Below are 21,735 nucleotides of genomic sequence, written 5' to 3'. Positions count from 1 at the left end.
AGTGTCTACAAAATCCAGCAATAGAAACAGTTTCTATATTTCCTGTTCCCTACCCCCGAAACCAGAGCAAAACCTCCACTTTGTGAGTGATTTACAGCTTAACAAAATAAAAATACTCTCTAAATGCTGTCTCTAATGTACAAACACTAAAACCAATTGCTGCCTCTATAAACCTCTATAAAATCGCCTCTTACAAAATCACATTAACATAAAAGTTAAGAATTTACAAAAAAAACACAATGCCCTGTACTGCTCATCATACAATCTCTGTACAATCAACTCAGATCCACCAAAAACGACACAACGGAAAAACTCTTACCTTATCCTTACACCCCTTGACGCAGCAGAGAACAACCACATACACCAAAAGGTTCTTTAAATAGATTTTTTTCTGATATCAGCAGATTGGAGTACACAGATTTCAGTTCACAAAGAGCAAAACTTTCTCAAAAATGAGAGTAAGGAAAAGGATATTACCTTATGCCGTCCTTTTTGAAAATTAAGCTGTGTCTCCTTTAAGTTCTGTTGATAACGGGGGAAAAAATTATCTTCTTACTGAGCTTGCCAAACTGTTACAGAAATATTAATAGTTGTAATCAGCGCGCATCAAAGTTTGTGTAAGGAAAAAGGTAAATCTCCTTTCCCTTAGCCGCAGTCAGAGACAGACCCAAGTGTTACCATATTGAATGAATTCTTGCTGAGCACTCCTCTCCTCCCTGCTCAACCTGTTCCTTTTATTTACTCACAAAAGGTGTAAAAGGGGCTGGCCCAAGACAAGGATACAGGAAGTGATAACATACAGGAAGTGATGACATGTCAAAGGACAGTGAGGGGCAATCAATGTGGCCGGACAGACAATGCACACACCCCATCCCTGTATAAGGAAGGATGAGTCATGTCCATTGTATGACCAGCCAGGTGGCCGCCATCCCCCATCACTGTCAGCATGGACCTCATTCAATACTGCTCAAAAGTGATCAGTATCTAATAAAGATCATTCTACTGGTTCTTATAGGTTTAAGATTATCTGCGAGACATTGCTACGGCTATTGTCAGTATAAGGTACGAGTATACCGACAAGGCAGATATGCATGTCTTAAAAGCAGATATGTATCCAGAAAGGGATAGCGAAGCCGCAGCAGAGGTATAATATGTATCTCTTGTTATGCAGACTTCACTTCTCTAATGTGTATAGACATTTGAAGGGAAGAAGCCAGTGCTTGCACTTAGTGCTCACAAACCAGCAAACCACTGGTCCCGATTCAGCCAAAGTACCCTCTGCTAAAGCGTTCTTTGGCTAAATCCGACACAGGGAGACAGATGATAATCTATAAAAACACACACACATCCTAAAATAAAATGTCTGCATAATAAAATTTCCACAACAATTCCCATATTACTCTGATTCCAAAGCCAGGAAAGGACCCCCCGGATTGCACTAATTACCGTTGTATTGCTCTTCTAAACTCTGATCTAAAAATATTCACTAAACTGTTAGCAGACAGGTTGGCCTTTTGGCTCCCTCAACTAGTACACTCTGACCAGGTTGGCTTTGTGAGGGGCCGTCAGGGTGGAGATAACACGAGGAGGCTTATTAACCTGATAGATATTACCAATAGGCAACATCAACAGGCACTACTATTGAGTCTAGATGCTGAAAAAGCATTTGATCGCTTAGGTTGGCCATTCATGTTCTCCACCCTGCAGGCTTTTGGTTTCTCCGGACCTTTCCTCTTAGCGCTCCGACCACTATATAGCCGTCCTACGGCAACAATTAAATTTCCATATGCTAACTCAGCCCCTTTCTTGATTAAAAATGGCACCAGACAGGGGTGTCCGCTTTCCCCTCTTTTGTTCGTGCTTTGCATCGAACCTTTAGCTGCAGCAATTAGGTCTCACCCAGACATCCATGGAATCATGGTTAATCAAGTTGAACATAAAATATCATTATTCGCGGATGATGTTCTTCTTACTTTATCTGACCTAGATATTACTTTACCTAATTTATTTGGTTTGTTACCAGTATATAGTCAGCCCTCAGGATATAAGGTTAACCCCACCAAAACAGAAGCCCTCCCCTTGAATCTACCTACAGAAGTCTTATCCCCGCTTCGAGCCAACTAGCGTTTTAGATGGCAAGATACTGCCTTGCGCTATTTGGGAGTAAACCTGACGGCATCGTATTCATCTATATATTCCCATAATTTTCCTGCCTTATTTCAGGATCTTAAACGGCAGATGACTAAATGGATGTCTCTTCCCATATCTATGTTTGGCCGCATAGCAGCAGTTAAAATATCAATTTTTCCGAAATTGCTCTATTTATTTGAGACTCTCCCAGTACATGTACCAAGAACGGAGTTACGGGCACTGCAGGCTGGCATATTTAAATTTATATGGAATGGGAAGAGACAGAGGATAGCTAGTAGTACCCTTGTGGCCCTGAAGACTCAGGGGGGGTTGGCAGTTCCAGATATTGCCAAATATTATTGGGCCACCCACCTTAGACGGCTACCGGCGTGGTCTAGACTCTATGCCTACTCCAGGTGGATGGAAATACAAAAATTATGAATCGCCCCAATACATCCTAACTCTCTGGTGTGGTCCCCAATCCCCCAACCCCAACTACCAGAATTATTAGGGCCAATGCTACACACATATAAAATATGGCAGTACTGTAAATACCGTTTCTCTCTAACTTCTGAGAGGTCCTCCATGACGTCCTTTTTGTTTACTCCGCTCTTTAGTGCTGGGTCGCAAGTTTCTTTTTTTAAACCTTGGTTTTCCAGGAAAAAATTTAAATTTGCATATGTGATTGATTACAGAACGCTACAATTACTTCCATTTGACGAACTTAGGAGCTCTAGGTCGCTTCCGGAGACAACGAGGTACCATTACCTGCAAATTCAACATTTGTTTACCACCCTGATTTATTTGAAACAAGTATCTATTGCCACGTCCTTTGAGAAGACGTGCAAGCTCTCGGAATCGACCAGAGGTCTTATATCTGAAATATATATGCTCCTCTCGTCTCCAACTTCTCCTACATCTATCCGACACTTATATATGTCTAAATGGGAATCGCTCCTGCGCCGCTCTATTCCATTGGAAGAGTGGAAAATGATCTGGCAGAGAGCTGCGATGACATCAACCTGTGTTATTCACAGGGAGAACACTTACAAAATAATGATGTTCTGGTACCACACTCCACGATTGTTACATAAGTTTAATCCTAATATTTCGGATCGATGTTGGAGATGTGGCACAGAGGAAGGTTCACATATCCATATTTTCTGGGAATGCCGGATTATAACTCCTTTCTGGGCCATGGTGCAGGAAGTTCTCTATAGTCTGTTTGAAGTCAGGTTCCCCCTGGACCCTTACATATATCTGCTAAATATCCCACACATACCTTTGAAGAAACACTTATTGAAATTAATGTTATATGTTCTGACTGCGGCCAGACGTTTACTGGCTAGGTTTTGGAAGCGGGCAGATTGCCCGTCAAGGGCTGAACTCATTGCAAGTATACTAGAAGTCAGACGCCTTGAGCATTTGTCGGCCACATTACTTACCTCGGTGGAAAGCCAGGCAAATGTGTAGCAATAGGGGTCTCAGTGGTCTCAATGGCCTCTTCCCATCAACTTTGATCATCTTCCCTGACCCTGCTAAAGAAAATAATCCCCACAGCATGATCTTGCCACCACCATGTATCAAGGTGGGGATTTTGTGTTAGTGTTAGTTTTCTGTCACCTATAGCATTTTGCATTTAGGCCAAAAGGTTCAACTTTGTCTCATCTAACCAGAGCACCTTCTTCCACATGTTTGCTGTGTCCCCTACATGGCTTGTGGCAATCTGCTCTAGGCTGCTTCTTTACAGGGAGTGCAGAATTATTAGGCAAATGAGTATTTTGACCACATCATCCTCTTTATGCATGTTGTCTTACTCCAAGCTGTATAGGCTCGAAAGCCTACTACCAATTAAGCATATTAGGTGATGTGCATCTCTGTAATGAGAAGGGGTGTGGTCTAATGACATCAGCACCCTATATCAGGTGTGCATAATTATTAGGCAACTTCCTTTCCTTTGGCAAAATGGGTCAAAAGAAGGACTTGACAGGCTCAGAAAAGTCAAAAATAGTGAGATATCTTGCAGAGGGATGCAGCACTCTTAAAATTGCAAAGCTTCTGAAGCGTGATCATCGAACAATCAAGCGTTTCATTCAAAATAGTCAACAGGGTCGCAAGAAGCGTGTGGAAAAACCAAGGCGCAAAATAACTGCCCATGAACTGAGAAAAGTCAAGCGTGCAGCTGCCAAGATGCCACTTGCCACCAGTTTGGCCATATTTCAGACCACCAACATCACTGGAGTGCCCAAAAGCACAAGGTGTGCAATACTCAGAGACATGGCCAAGGTAAGAAAGGCTGAAAGACGACCACCACTGAACAAGACACACAAGCTGAAACGTCAAGACTGGGCCAAGAAATATCTCAAGACTGATTTTTCGAAGGTTTTATGGACTGATGAAATGAGAGTGAGTCTTGATGGGCCACATGGATGGGCCCGTGGCTGGATTGGTAAAGGGCAGAGAGCTCCAGTCCGACTCAGACGCCAGCAAGGTGGAGGTGGAGTACTGGTTTGGGCTGGTATCATCAAAGATGAGCTTGTGGGGCCTTTTCGGGTTGAGGATGGAGTCAAGCTCAACTCCCAGTCCTACTGCCAGTTTCTGGAAGACACCTTCTTCAAGCAGTGGTACAGGAAAAAGTCTGCATCCTTCAAGAAAAAAATGATTTTCATGCAGGACAATGCTCCATCACACGCGTCCAAGTACTCCACAGCGTGGCTGGCAAGAAAGGGTATAAAAGAAGAAAATCTAATGACATGGCCTCCTTGTTCACCTGATCTGAACCCCATTGAGAACCTGTGGTCCATCATCAAATGTGAGATTTACAAGGAGGGAAAACAGTACACCTCTCTGAACAGTGTTTGGGAGGCTGTGGTTGCTGCTGCACGCAATGTTGATGGTGAACAGATCAAAACACTGACAGAATCCATGGATGGCAGGCTTTTGAGTGTCCTTGCAAAGAAAGGTGGCTATATTGGTCACTGATTTGTTTTTGTTTTGTTTTTGAATGTCAGAAATGTATATTTGTGAATGTTGAGATGTTATATTGGTTTCACTGGTAAAAATAAATAATTGAAATGGGTATATATTTGTTTTTTGTTAAGTTGCCTAATAATTATGCACAGTAATAGTCACCTGCACACACAGATATCCCCCTAAAATAGCTAAAACTAAAAACAAACTAAAAACTACTTCCAAAAATATTCAGCTTTGATATTAATGAGTTTTTTGGGTTCATTGAGAACATGGTTGTTGTTCAATAATAAAATTAATCCTCAAAAATACAACTTGCCTAATAATTCTGCACTCCCTGTAATTAGTGCTCTCAGTTTAGGTGGATGGCCATGTCTTGGTAGGTTTGAAGTTGTGCCATACTCCTTCCATTTTTGGATGATAGATTGAACAATGCTCGGTGAGCTGTTCACAGCTTGAGATATTTTTACCATTTTCTTTTCACTTTAAAGGGATTGAAGTGAATGGGGCTGAGGTGCAATACCACTATACAATGTACAGCGCTGTGCTTGGTAAGCTGTGAGAAGGCTGCGGCGCTCACAGGAGTGCCGGTGCCTTCTCAAACAACTGTTAGGCTGGAAATCCTCTTCAACAGATCCTGTGGATATGCCATAAATGTTTCATATGGGAATAACCTTTTAACTACAATGTATTCTATTTCTGTTAAACGTATATATATATTTTTAACAATCCAAGTGGGGTATTACTGGGTTTATAAAGTCCACTCAGATATTCAGTAGCTAATGGACAAAATATTCAGTAAGTTCACCGTACTAATAATATGTGTCACTGCCTGATAAGCGGTTTCAAATAAAATAATAAATCTTTATTGGATTTTCTAGTATAAAAAGGGCAAAACAATTGTTTCTCTTATTAAAGAGACAGGCAATAGTGGGATGTGATTGTATGGAAAGTGGGATACAGCATATATTACCCAATTTCCAATACCACCGTCACAACACTGCTGAGGGATTATTGTATTTGGAAAGACCCCAACTGTGTGATATATATTAGTTTATTACACAGTGTATTGTGACTGGTACATTCCCACACCGAATTAGCGGTCATGGGCAGATGTGTATAGTGATAGCCACCTGTGCCAATATCCGCATAATATAAACTGGATCCAGTGCTGAGCAGAGTGACGCCCCAATGTTTACGGGGTGATATTCACTGCTGGTCCAGTGTATCTACTGTGCCTTCCCACTGAAAAGGGTAAAGCCTCCCACAAGCGGTATCTAAGAGAGACACTCAGTGAGACGGCCACCATAGTGAGGGTCTTTCTAAATACAATTATCCCTCTGCAGTGTTGTTATGGTGGTATTGGAAATTGGGTAATATATGCTGTATCCCACTTTCCATACAATCACATCCCACTATTGCCTGTCTCTTTAATAAGATAAACAATTGTTTTGCCCTTTTTATACTAGAAAATCCAATAAAGATTTATTATTTTATTTTAAACCGCTTATCAGGCAGTGCCACTCAGATATCAGCTGCATAACCGTAGAATTAAAGGAGTTGTCTCATCTCAGACTTTGATGGCATATCCCACCTCTGGGACCCACATCTATCTCCAGAATGTGCCCACAAAGTAATGAAGAGAATACCATACAAGCACGGCCACCTTCCATTTACCGCTATGGGAGTTCCGAAAATAGCCAAATGCTGGCTCGGCTATTTCCGTCATTCCTATAGAGTTAGGGACCCATCTGCAGAAACCACCTTTACGCCTGATAGATTTCTGTTTGATTAAAAATGTGCGCAAAGCGCTTCTATTTTTTTCATTTATAGTAGGTATAATACCACTTTAATTTAGAATGATCCCTATTTTCCAGTTTTATTGTCTGCATGTGAGATGTTGTGCTTCCATAGCTTTTTTGTTTGCTTTCTGCATGCTAGCTTTACGGATGTGCACCTGCAACTATGAATGTGCTTGTCTAAAAATTTTTGTAGTCCTATAGAGGTAAATGGAAAGGTTGCGGGCTGATGGATCATGTGATGGACCATGTGATGAGCGCATTTTTCCACTCGAGTGCAAAGCGTTTTAATGCGTTTTGCACGTGCGTTAGAAAAATCGTCATGTTTGGTACCCAGACCCGAACTCTGACTTCTTCACAGAAGTTCGGGTTTGGGTTAGGTGTAGATTTTATTATTTTCCCTTATAACATGGTTATAAGGGAAAATAATAGCATTCCTAATACAGAATGCTTAGTAAAATAGGGTTGGGGGGGTTAAAAAAAAATAATTAAATCACCTCATCCACTTGTTCGCGCTGCCCGTTTCATCTTCTGTCTTCTTCTTTGATGACCTGGGAGGAAAAGGACCTTTGGTGACGTCACTGCGCTCATCACATGATCCATCACCATGGTGATGGATCGTGTGATGGACCATGTGATGAGCGCAGTCACGTCACCATAGGTCCTTTTCCTCCTAGGTCATCAAAGAAGAAAGCAGAAGAGAAGCCGAGCTGCGCAAACAAGTGGATGAGGTGAGTTTAATTATTTTTTTATTTATTTTTAACCCCTCCATCCCTATTTTAGTAAGCATTCTGTATTAAGAATGCTATTATTTTCCCTTATAACCATGTTATAAGGGAAAATAATAAAATTTAGGCACCGGCCTCTCCATAACTTTGGCGGATCCACCGTCTCTTCTAAATGTTGTCTAAATCAGGTGTAGAAAATAATGAATGAGATGGACCTGCCAGAATGCCCCCTTCCCCACCCATGCCATGCCTACTTCTTTAGATTTGGCGTGAGCAGGGTAGAAGTCGCAGATTCTGCAGCACCATGGCATGCAACAGAATCGGCGCCAGATATACACCACAAAAGTCATAAATAACTCACCCCCCCTTGTTTTTACTGTGTAATGTTATAAAGAAGTTACACTTGTTAGGTGTGTGAAGTATATAGCTGGCTCCCAGCTCTCTGTGCATGTAAATAAAACATCTAGCAGTGTCATAAGGTCCCTTTCCTTATTATGTGGCCACATTTAGTCCAAGCCCCATATGGTTTCCATTGCAATGTTTTTCCCCTTTAATAAAAGTGCAAAAAAATAAGACTATAAAAACCATCCCTTCTCATACAAGTCTAGCAATGACATGTAGATCTGCATTGGATTCTGAAACACAAACATTTCTGATATTTTTATTTTAAAGCAAATCTTTACATGTGATTTTCTATCCTCAGGATAGGCCTTCACTATATGATCAACGGGGTCTGACATGGAGAAATGGCTGGATCTGGTTACTGCGCTGCTAACATTCAACTACACAGCTGCATTCGTTGTGCAGTATACAGAGTTGTGTAGTTCCAGCTGATCAGCGGGAATGCGGGGTGTTGGGACCGCTGCTGATCAGATAGTGGTGGCCTGTTCTGAGGTTAGAATACATAGATTCTGAGAACACATAAGAATTTCAGTCAAGCATGAAGACAAAAACCACATGTAGTCAGTGTCATGTGCTTTAGCTTTTATGGGCCATAAGCAAAGTCTGTGGTTATAAGTTATTAAGAGCAATCTACAGATGACAAATGCTTGCACCAAAATTATTAACATGCCTGAAAATGGCTTATTGGTAAAACCGATAACAACTATTGTTCCTCCATTAGCCTCTCTGCTGAATGCTAAACAGAAACTGCCACCTCCTGGCTGTATGATATAAGGATCTGGTTAAAACATTCTTCAGTAGATACAGTCAAATATATTGGGACATTTATCTATGCTTCTATTATATAGAAACACTAGCAGAAAAAGCCGGCTTCGCTCGGGTATATTTCATCTATTTCTTTTAATGTTTCTGTGTGTCGTTAAACGATATAGACAGTATCCCCATAACAGTGACCTCTACAGCACCCTGACCCTTTAACAGTGAACTCCACAGTTCCCCCACCCCTTAACACTGACCCCCCCACAGTGCCCCGCCACTTTAACCACCTCCGGGCCGCCTAACACAGGATCGCATTCCGGAGGCGGCTCACTCAGGCACAGTCACGCATCTATGCGTCATCTCGCGAGACGCGAGATTACGCTCACAGCCGGGCCGCGTATGCGCATCGCGGGCCGGCAAAAGTTAAAGGACAAGTTCGTCATCAGCCTGTCAGCCAATGATCGTCGCTGGCAGGCTGATGATTTCCAAAAAAACGAATCAGAAGCCAGTTAACACATTATATTTATAAATATAATGTGTTAAATGGCTGCCGTGCTCCTCTGCTGGTCCTTTTCGTCGGTTGGTTTCAGCAGAGGAGCACAGATCACAGTGAGCACACAAGACACAACACTTAGCCCCCAGATCACCCCCCATAACCCCAATTAACCCCTTGATCAGCCCTTGATCGCCCCTGTCAATCACCTAGTGAAAGGGAAAAAATTTATCAGTGTAAACTGTCACTTTTTTTTTTCACTGGTATTGACTGATAGTTTTAGGACAGTTTAGGCCCCTTGGTTAGGTAGTTAGTGATCGTTTAGCGCCCAGCCCACCGCAGTCACTGATTCGCTGATTAGCGTATTGCTAATCAACATTTGTACTTTTATAGTATCTGTAAGTGATCCGAACTGATCACAGTCAGATCTATAATAGTATTAGTTTCACCTTGTGACAAAAAATTTAAACTTCCATGAACTCACTATGCCCATCACGAAATACCTTGGGGTGTCTTCTTTCCAAAATGGGGTCACTTGTGGGGTAGTTATACTGCTCTGGCATTTTAGGGGCCCTAATGTGTGAGAAGTAGTTTGAAATCAAAATGTGTAAAAAATGCCCTGTGAAATCCTAAAGGTGCTCTTTGGAATGTAGGCCCCTTTGGCCACCTAGGCTGCAAAAAAGTGTCACACATGTGGTATCGCCGTACTCAGGAGAAGTTGGGCAATGTGTTTTGGGGTGTCATTTTACATATACCCATGCTGGGTGAGAGAAATATCTCGGCAAAAGACAACTTTTCCCATTTTTTTATACAAAGTTGGCATTTGACCGAGATATTTATCTCACCCAGCAAAATTTCGGTAAATTTCGATTAATAACAAAAAATGTAAAAATGTCAGCAGCAATTAAATACCACCAAATGAAAGCTCTATTAGTGAGAAGAAAAGGAGGTAAAATTAATTTGGGTGGTAAGTTGCATGACCGAGCAATAAACCGTGAAAGTAGTGTAGTGCAGAATTGTAAAAAGTGGTCTGGTCATTAAGGGTGTTTAAGCTAGGGGAGCTGAGGTGGTTAAAATGGGACCTCCACAGCAGCCCACCCATTTAACAGTGTGTTTCACAGCACCCCACTCCCTTGACAGTCACCTCCTCAGGGGCCCGACCCCTTAACAGTGACCTCCACAGTACCCCCCTGTCTCAACAGTGACCTCACAGTACCCTGCTGCCTTAACAGTGACCTCACAGTACCCTGCTGCCTTAAGGCATCTTTCACACGGGTGTCGCATGTGAGGGCCAGATAAGTTGTGGATGCGTGTGTGCAAAGCGTTTTAATGCGTTTTGCACGTGCGTGAGAAAAATTGGCATATTTGGTACCCAGACTTCTTCACAGAAGTTCGGGTTTGAGTTAGGTGTTGTGTAGATTTTATTATTTTCCCTTATAACATGGTTGTAAGGGAAAATAATAGTATTCTTAATACAGAATGCTTAGTAAAATAGGGATGGAGGGGTTAAAAAAAAATTATTAACTCACCTCATCCACTTGTTTGCGCTGCCCGACTCGTCTTCTGTCTTCTTCTTTGATGACCTGGGAGGAAAAGGACCTTTGCTGACGACCTTTGGTGGATCGTGTGATGGACCATGTGATGAGCGCAGTGACGTCACCATAGGTCCTTTTCCTCCTAGGTCATCAAAGAAGAAGACAGAAGAGAAGCCGAGCTGCGCAAACAAGTGGATGAGGTGAGTTTAATTTTTATTTTATTTTTACCCCTCCATCCCTATTTTAGTAAGCATTCTGTATTAAGAATGCTACTATTTCCCCTTATAACCATGTTAGCCCTAGCCTAAAGCTGTCCTACAGCAGTGAAGAAAAATGGCTGGACTGTTATGGAAACCTGGAGTAAAACTGTATGTATGTGGAGACTAAGGGCCTGCAAACTTCTATTGGCTGATAAGGGACAAGTGTGTATGGCAGTTGGGATATGAAGAGAAAGGCTTGCAGGCTTGTATTGGCTATTGCAGGTCATATTTTGTGAATATCTCAGCAAAAGTACATCCTAGAGAGCTGTGACCCTCACAAGATTTCTTTCCAGGTGGCAAGGGATGTGTATACCAAGTTTAGTTGAAATGGTTGCGTTTTTGAGTGATCGTGGAACATACATACATACACACATATGTACGTCTTTCTTGATGTACAGGTCCTTCTCAAAAAATTAGCATATTGTGATAAAGTTCATTATTTTCTGTAATGTACTGATAAACATTAGACTTTCATATATTTTAGATTCATTACACACCAACTGAAGTAGTTCAAGCCTTTTATTGTTTTAATATTGATGATTTTGGCATACAGCTCATGAAAACCCCAAATTCCTATCTCAAAAAATTAGCATATCATGAAAAGGTTCTCTAAACGAGCTATTAACCTAATCATCTGAATCAACTAATTAACTCTAAACACCTGCAAAAGATTCCTGAGGCTTTTAAAAACTCCCAGCCTGGTTCATTACTCAAAACCGCAATCATGGGTAAGACTGCCGACCTGACTGCTGTCCAGAAGGCCATCATTGACACCCTCAAGCAAGAGGGTAAGACACAGAAAGAAATTTCTGAACGAATAGGCTGTTCCCAGAGTGCTGTATCAAGGCACCTCAGTGGGAAGTCTGTGGGAAGGAAAAAGTGTGGCAGAAAACGCTGCACAACGAGAAGAGGTGACTGGACCCTGAGGAAGATTGTGGAGAAGGACCGATTCCATACCTTGGGGGACCTGCGGAAGCAGTAGACTGAGTCTGGAGTAGAAACATCCAGAGCCCCCGTGTACAGGCGTGTGCAGGAAATGGGCTACAGGCGCCGCATTCCCCAGGTCAAGCCACTTTTGAACCAGAAACAGCAGCAGAAGCGCCTGACCTGGGCTACAGAGAAGCAGCACTGGACTGTTGCATGTCATTCGGAAATCAAGGTGCCAGAGTCTGGAGGAAGACTGGGGAGAGGGAAATGCCAAAATGCCTGAAGTCCAGTGTCAAGTACCCACAGTCAGTGATGGTCTGGGGTGCCATGTCAGCTGCTGGTGTTGGTCCACTGTGTTTTATCAAGGGCAGGGTCAATGCAGCTAGCCATCAGGAGATTTTGGAGCACTTCATGCTTCCATCTGCTGAAAAGCTTTATGGAGATGAAGATGGCATTTTTCAGCACGACCTGGCACCTGCTCACAGTGCCAAAACCACTGGTAAATGGTTTACTGACCATGGTATTACTGTGCTCAATTGGCCTGCCAACTCTCCTGACCTGAACCCCATAGAGAATCTGTGGGATATTGGGAAGAGAAAGTTGAGAGACGCAAGACCCAACACTCCGGATGAGCTTAAGGCCGCTATCGAAGCATCCTGGGCCTCCATAACACCTCAGCAGTGCCACAGGCTGATTGCCTCCATGCCACGCCGCATTGAAGCGGTCATTTCTGCAAAAGGATTCCCGACCAAGTATTGAGTGCAAAACTGAACATCATTATTTGAAGGTTGACTTTTTTTGTATTAAAAACACTTTTCTTTTATTGGTCGGATGAAATATGCTAATTTTTTTAGATAGGAAATTTGGGTTTTCATGAGCTGTATGCCAAAATCATCAATATTAAAACAATAAAAGGCTTGAACTACTTCAGTTGGTGTGTAATGAATCTAAAATATATGAAAGTCTAATATTTATCAGTACATTACAGAAAATAATGAACTTTATCACAATATGCTAATTTTTTGAGAAGGACCTGTATATAGAATAAATCACAGTCACTTTATTTGGGACACTGTTTTCACAAATTTGTTTTCGTTATTTTTGTCATTTTGTTATATTTTGTTATTTTTATTTTCATTTTTGTCTTTATTTCCATCACAATTTTATAATCCTCTAAACCATCCTTTACAAAATCATTTTAGATCTTTATTTCATTCATTTACTGTTTATAGCACCAGTATATTCCACAGTGCTGTATAGAAATTAACATCACTCACATTGTCCCCTGCTCCCAGTAGGGTTCACAATCTAAATTCCAATCGAGCCATATATTTTGCTATATGGGAGAGAACCTGAATATCCATAGGAAACCCATGCATAAATGGAGAAAACATACACACTCCATGCAGTTGTCGCCCTTGGTCAGAATCCAACCCAGGACCCAAGTTTTACCAGTTACTGAGCCACCATGTTGACCTTAACCAATATTACCCTCCTGTTTCCTCTCTTTCAAAACCCTCACCCCCTCCCTTTCTTGATGGGGAACTCAGACACAGAGAAGAAAAATTAAAAACCTAAATAAATAAATGAATTCATAAATAAATAAATGAATGAATAAATAAATGAAAAAGAACCTATTTCATGTTTATTAATAAATTCTACAAGGAACTTTGTCCTGTCTTCTGTCAGAATAAATAAATAAATAAATGAAAAAAGAACCTATTTCATGTTTATGAATAAATTCTATAAGGAACTTTGTTCTGTCTTGTGTCAGAAGAGTAAGTAGCCAAAGCTCACAAATTTCCCCAAACATTCCTACCTTATTCTTATTTATTCCCTGATATCCTGTATTCATAATTTATGCTCCTAACATTTTCCACTCCACTATTTGGAGGATGTGTCTGCATCCATTTCCTTGTTATTATTACTCTTGCTAAAAAAGATAAAATTTGCTTTTTTTCATACTAAACACAGTAGGAAATGAGTAGGAGAGGATGGCATGCATTTGTTCGAATCTCTATAGTAATTTATGGGAGTTGTGAAATTCTTAACTGTTTCTGTAACCCCCATAAACTACAATGGAAATTGTTTCTTGAATTAGCAGCCACCTCTTGTTCTCTTCTTTGAAGTGCCAATTATGGGAACAGTGCACCTCAATCTATCACACATTAAAGGCAGAAACTGTGCAATAAAAGTCTCAGATAGGAATACCCTTTCATTTTATTTAGGCTTTTCGCTGTGGTACATAGTGATGAGCGGCAGGTGCCATATTCGATTTCGACGAAATTCTATAGAATATTCATTTTATATTCGTTGAATTCGAATATTCGTCATTATTCTTGTTATCGCGATTAATATGCGATTTAAATAATCGCGTATTGCGATTGTAACTTAAAGGCTACTCTCCTATTGAAATAGCAATGCGATTAATTCAAGTTATAATAATCGAATTTCGATTTTAATTTAAAGGCTACTCTCCTATTGAAATAGCAATGCGATTAATTCGTTATAAAAATCGAATTTCGATTTTAACTTAGCACTGCTATATTCCATATTCGTTAATTCTAGCCTAATATAGAATATAGCAGTGCTAAGTTAAAATCGAAATTCGATTTTTATAACTTGAATTATTCGCATTGCTATTTCAATCGGAGAGTAGCCTTTAAGTTAAAATCGAAATTCGATTATTATAACTTGAAATAAACGAATTGCGATTTCAACGTAATTCTCAAATCCGACAGTACATTCTAGTATATGGAGTCGTTCCTGTGGTGATGGGGACGGTCCATGAGCATGGAATATAGCATTACTAAGTTAAAATCGCCATGCGATTACTTCGAGTTATATTAATCGCATGGCGATTTCAACTTGGACCTGGTTTACTATATGGTTGGCTTCAATGGCTTGGTAGAATTAGCGAATATGACAAATATATTCGTTATATTCCACAAAACGAAGATAACAAAGTATTCTGCATCTTCGTTTTAGCTACCTATTCGTCAACTTCGCTAATTCTAGCAATCATATAGGAAAGTTGACTATAGAGACAGCGAAGTTTAATTCGCTATGCGATTATATTACTTTGCTTTTTTTTTTAAATAAATAGAATAATTATAATACCTGATAATTATTATAATTATACTATTTATAAAAAAAAAAGCAGTCATATAATCGCATAGCGAATTAAACTTCGCTGTCTCTATAGTTAACTTTCCTATATGATTGCTAGAATTAGCGAAGTTGATGAATAGGTAGCTAAAACGAAGATGCAGAATACTTCGTTATCTTCGTTTTGTGGAATATGACGAATACATTTGTTATCTTCGTTTTGTGGAATATGACGAATATATTCGTCATATTCGCTAATTCTACCAAGCCAACCATAGTAAACCAGGTCCAAGTTGAAATCGCAATTCGATTAATTCAAGTTATAATAATCGAATTTCGATTTTAACTTAGCACTGCTATAGTCCATATTAGGCTAGAATTAACGAATATGGAATATAGCAGTGCTAAGTTAAAATCGAAATTCGATTTTTATAACTTGAATTAATCGCATTGCTATTTCAATAGGAGAGTAGCCTTTAAGTTAAAATCGAACTTCGATTATTATAACTTGAAATAATCGAATTGCGATTTCAACGTAATTCTCAAATCCGACAGTACATTCTAGTATATGGAGACGTTCCCATGGTGATGGGGACGCTCCATGAGCATGGAAGTCGGCAGAAGCGGCAACGGGCACTGACTGGAGCAGCTAGGAAGCCAGGAATCCAAAGGACAGGTAAGAACAACTTTAGGGAAGTGGGAAAGAAAAAAATATAACAATAAAAAAAAAAAAAAGAATATTCGAAATATCGAATTTATATCACTATATTCAAAATATTCGCGAATTAGCGAAGTGCCGATATTCGCGAAAAAAATTCGATATTCGAATATTCGCACTCAACACTAGTGGTACAGTCTGACAATGTGGACCTCAGAACAGAAGGTCAAGCAAGCTCCCTTGATTTACACAGATGTATAGATACATTGTAGATAAATTCATTGTATCTTATTCAAACAATTCACTGTATAAAAGGGGTTATATGCAAATGTGTTACATGCAGTAAGATCAGATTTATTATTGTCTTGTCTGCTGTTGAGGTGTCATTGTAAGTCAGCCTTACAGTCACTTTTCCATACTCCTGGTATTTATCTCATTCTTGTTTGTTGTCCCAGACTATGAAAACCTGGATATCTACCCTCTACTCCCTGTAGTACAAGACCTTACTGCTCCCTGGCTAACCCCTCCCTCCCTGTCTCAAAAGGGATTATGTTTCGCATGCTGGGCAGCAGTGCAGTACCCAGTGAATAGGTAAACAGCAGAACAATGTTTTAATAGCAGTACTGTGGTGTTTGTAAATACAGTGAGTGAGTAATTACAATACCACTTTACACATTGTTATAGAGGGACATGCACAAAGCTGTAAATAGAGACAATCTCTGAGAGAGGGGAAATAAACAATGGGAAATGTAGTTCTTCACATTGGTAACCCTGCGGACAGCGAGCTCTGCCAGCATCAAAACAAAAGTGCTATAAAGAGCTGGGCAAGCTGAAGGAAAATAAAAAAAAATACTTCTGAGCTATGTTGTCGTCATCTGATGAGCATGAAAACCCCTTTAATTATACTGTTGTATTGTATTTTTAAATTATATGATATACAATTTTTTTAGTCAACCACTGACTGTCACTTTTCAATTATCTTAAAATTAAGATTTTTGCTGTGTCTATTGTCTTTATTGTATAATTAGTTTGCATTTGAAACTTTCTTTTTAATCAGGGTGCCTGCGCAGTATTCAAAGCCAAACCAAACCACAAGAGGATTAAAAGAGTGTTAGGCCACTTTTACACCAACGTGTTCTGGCCAGCAGATCTGGCAGACAATGCTAGGGATCGGCTGCGTGCAACGTTTTTTCTGTCCATCCAATTCTCATATTTGCTGTGTAGCAGCCGGATCTCTAGCGGACAACATTATAGTCAATGGTGTCTGGTGGGAAGAAGTATCTGGTGTCAGGAATATGATTAATATTTACTGTCAGCCATGTCCCCACACCCACCATTTGCTGAAAGATAGCAGAGGTAGTGAACTCCACAGGAGGGCCCTGCTTCAAAGCCACAGCCAGATAGCAGATAACTGCTAGTAGGCCACATTTGGTTACATTTCACACCTTCATTCAAACAGCACGGATCCTGCAGGAAAACCTCCCTGCAGGGGGTCTAAGCCATTCCCCAGTTCAATCGAATCTAGCAGACAGCACAGAACCAGCGATTTATAAGGAATTATGAATCGTCCGGCCATCGCAGGCGCAAACTGGATACATATTTGTGTCCTGGTGGTCACGATGAACATGCCCATGGTCTTAGTTTGATGGTGGGATGCCAGGGAAGGGAGATATACAAAACTCCCCACAGAAACCACATAGCGGCACTATGTTTGGGCCCGGAACCACCTCCCTACGACATTATGGTCTGGAGCTATGAACCCTAAAGGGTTTTGTTGGTCATTTAATTCCAGCCCAGAAGAGGGGTGAGTGGACCCTTCCCAGAGGAGGGGCCGGCTACAGTTTAAAAGGCTTGTGTCAGCAAGCGGGCGTGTCTTTTTCTGAAAGGGGATCACATCATGCAAATGTGTTTGGAGAGACCTGGAAACCAGCTGACATCACTGCCCTCCATGTGAATACAGCAAAGGAACATTCATCTACCCGGTAACTGACTTGTGTGTAATACTGTTTGTACCATATTACCTGTATCTGTAACCTCAGACCACTGTATATATTCTGGGTGTATAGTGTTATATCTAGTGTGTCCTTAAGGCGATTAAATATATAATTTATTCTTGTGCTGTCTTGTATCTCGATCTTGAATCCCCATGTCTGTGTTTCGGCCTAATTATTAGCTATCGCGGGTTGGTTTCTCACCCTATAAAATCCCGTTAGCGGACCGGGCTTATATCAAACGAGAAGCTGGTGGCAGATTACCCGGACTGAGAAGGCGCTGTTTTGCTGCAGCAGTGAAAAGGCTCTCTCAGCCTGTTGCCTCTCTGTGCCCGCGTGGACAGAAGGTGTCTGTGTAAACTGTACCAAGCTGACCTTACATGCTCCTCCAGGGCGTAACGTTACAGCTTGGTAACCAGGGACCATACCGCGTCTCATGAGCTCAACGTATTTGACGTCAAGCGGGCGCGAGGGGTTGTATCTGTCATATCTGGCAATGCTGAATCTGGAGAAGTCCATCATGCTGTTCTCTACCAGAACAGCCTGCTGAAGTTTTCTGCTGCAGATGTGAAACTAGCCTTATCTGTCTTGTATACAGGGAGTGAGAGAAAAGAACGCAACCGGCACTGCTACATGCACCCATGCAGTCACTGGAGCACATAAAACACTTGGATCCCGAACCTTCACGGTGGTGCTCTGTCGGTGGTATAGTAGTTATGATGATAGCAGAAGAAAAAAGCACCGCGGCACTCACCACTGGTCACAAAGTTGCTGTTTGCAGTTTTATTTTTCAGATACACATCGTGGACGCAGACAGGACACAGGTGAATGGACAGGTTACAGCTGTTTCGCGCTGTGTTGCGCTTTGTCAAGCCTCCTGTGACATGAAGGAGGAGGGGGCTAGAAATGCCCATGAGATGGTGTCCTAACTAAGGGCAACATAAATAAGTGACTGATTCGCTTAGCAAAATGCTGGGTAACTTTCTTGAATTGACCCAGTCAATCTGCCAACATCTTGTATTGAAAAGCTCCAGCTGATAACAATGAGTCATGAATATTCATGAGCTCCGGACTCTCCCCGCCCACCTGCTGCTGAATGACAGTTATTTTCCATATGAATCAGCAGCAGTTGGGCAGAGGAGTGGCTATGCAGTGTCCCAGGGGGTCAGTAGTGTAGCTTTTAGGTATGCTGGGCTTTGTAGTGCAGGGCAACCCACTAACCTGGGATTCACTGTCGTCTTCAATCTGGGCAGCGGCTGGAACAGGCAGTTCATAAATGTTCGTGACGCCAGTGTCAATTGAACGGTGACACGCCGTGTAATGTTATGTGGAAAAATGGAGTAACCACGTGATAGCCAACCAAAACTGGAACTTTACTGGAATTTTCAATAGTAATCATGCATGGACATAATTGGAAGCGCAGTTCCATTGAAGACAGTTGGTTTGCATATGAAGACAGTTGGTTCATAGAAGTTACAGACTGGCCGGTTATAGCAAGGTGCATTTCAGAGTGTTAATCACAGGAGTTGCAGTACAGGCGGCTTGCACTCTATTCCTGACTGGTCCTGAAAATATGTGACTTATTCTCCAAGGTCTAATGCCCTATCTCTGGCGTATCCTTGAATCTGTCTTTATCGAGTACCTCCTCTGTTACCTTGAGTACCTCTTGCTTCATCAGGTTGGCCTCTGTTTTATTCTGTGTCCCGGCTGGTTGAATATGACGTTTCGGCTAAAACGGCTAATGACTCAGGAGGGGAACCTTTTCCTTGGATCCGGAACCCGGTTACAGGGCCTTTACTACCCTCTCCTAGTCGGCAGGCTCCAGGCCTGCTTTACTCTCACAGGCCCATGGCCTGGCCTTGACTCAGACACAGGATCATCTCTTACTCCTTCTTCCACTGTCTGCTGCTTTCTACTCCCTGACTGGGCCTTATATAAACTAGGGTTCCCTAGCTCCCTCCAGTGACTCAGAGCTGGAATAACACCCCTAGCCGGCCTGCAGATGCACATTTCACAGTAACAGGAAGTACATAGCATTACATTAGCAAGATGTTTTATACCAACCTCCCCATAAATACAGGGGGAACGACAGCACACAAGTGACCCTTCTGTAGTGACGGGGTATTACACTCCCGTACACTACATACCCCGCTGCTTTAAGCTGAGTACGACCTCGTACTCCATCAGGGCCCGCCCAACTGGAATAATTACCTGAAATAGAGAAAGACACATGCATGCATACATATATGTCATTTATACTCTTATCAGACCCAATTGGCAAAGGTGAAGTGCGGTGACAAGGGGCGTCGGTCTCTTCTCTCAGGATAGTGAGTGGAACTGGGGCGCTGACCTGGCACAGCGGATGTTAAAGAACCAGGATAGTCCATGACAATAAATAAGTCCATAATAAAATCAACCTCTCAGAGGCTTGCACATAGGAAGTCCATCTCTGGGCACATAGACGTGAATAAAAACCGGTTATTAAATACAGTCAGCAGCACATATATAAAATGACAATACAGGACTCTGACAATACCAGGGCCATGTTATCCTGGCAAGTCCTGCTTACCCTTTAAAATAGTGCTGACATAAAAATGTCTTTTCAACCTGAAATGGGGGTTAAAAGGGAAAATGGTGCAAACTTAAGGCACAACCGGGATATTGTAGCAGCAGGCCGGGCGTCCCAAACACAAAACGGGCAGGCTGGAAGCAGTGGTCTTCAATGGCACTTCCATTTGGTCATAATGCCACCGGCCGTGTATAACTGGCAGCAAGCCTCACCAGCTCTGCCAACAGGAGGGACAACTCGGCCATGATGGATGTACGTCTGTAGGAACATATAGCAAAGTCTACTTACAGACGAGTATCATACTCTTCATCCGACGAAGATTCAACAAGAGGTCCTTGAAGCAAGTGTTCAGGTAAGGCAGGCCACATCTGAAACCCATCCCCTCTTATGATTTTTAAAGGAGGAGGCTTATCCTTCATCGCCTCCATCTCTGCCTGGGTTCTGGGGAACGGGATGCACTGGACGCATCCTGCGTACCCAAGGTCCTCCACCCAGTAGATCCTCTTCTGCAGGGCTTCGATGTCCACCTTTGCACTATTCAGTGGTTCCACCGGGGGTCCGGTAACGGTGGCCTCTAGTGTAGCTGCGGCAGCTGCCGCCAGACGCCGGGCCTCAGCGCAGACCTCCGCCCGCTGGTAGCTGTCTTGTCTCTCTTTTTCTACCTCCCGCTTCACTGCTTCGGGAGGGGGATATTGCTCAGCCGGCCCCTGCAAAACTATGGGCTCCCAGAAGACATCGGGGCCGAGGTAGACCTGGCTGTGCAGGTGAGTGGATCGGGCCGGCCCAACTCTCGACTCTTCTGCCTCAATCGGGTCAGCATCTTCCTTTTCCTCGTCCCAAGTTTCGGGCGGCGCCCGGGGGCGGGTGACGGCAGTGGCATAGGGGCCCCTTAAACTTTCTGCTGGGGTGTACTCGACTATCTCCCCCAATATTAAATTGTGGAGGCGCTCCGGCAGATAATGACGTTTTACTGAACGCCGGTTAACGAAGAAGTCCCGGCCAGTTCCCAGCTCCTGGATAAATCCAAACCCCCGCTCCTTATCGAAGGCCACCACGATCCCGCGGCGCCTTTCCAGCTGGGGCTTACCTGGGAAGGAGTCCCCCTGTATGCATTTGGCCATCTCTTCAAATCTCTTTTTCCGGGTAGTATTTTTTCTTGCGACCGCGGCTCTCAATTCGGTCATTAGTGTCGGCCATTGCGCATGCCGGCGACGGGTCACTCGTAGGTCTACAGCTTATTCCTGGTCCTGGAAACCGGCCGCCCAGGCTGGGGGATCCCATGTTTCTAAAGCAGGACAGTCCGGTGGAGTGGCGCCCCACTCACACGTGGCATCAAACTCGGGCCTCTCAGCGTCCGCCATCGCCATCTCCTCTTCCGCTGTACTCAGAGTCCACACTGGCTCCTC

The sequence above is a fragment of the Bufo gargarizans genome, chromosome 1 (assembly GCF_014858855.1).
Source record: "Bufo gargarizans isolate SCDJY-AF-19 chromosome 1, ASM1485885v1, whole genome shotgun sequence".
NCBI classification, from domain to species: Eukaryota; Metazoa; Chordata; class Amphibia; order Anura; family Bufonidae; genus Bufo; species Bufo gargarizans.
Note: the sequence above shows the minus strand (reverse complement) of the source record.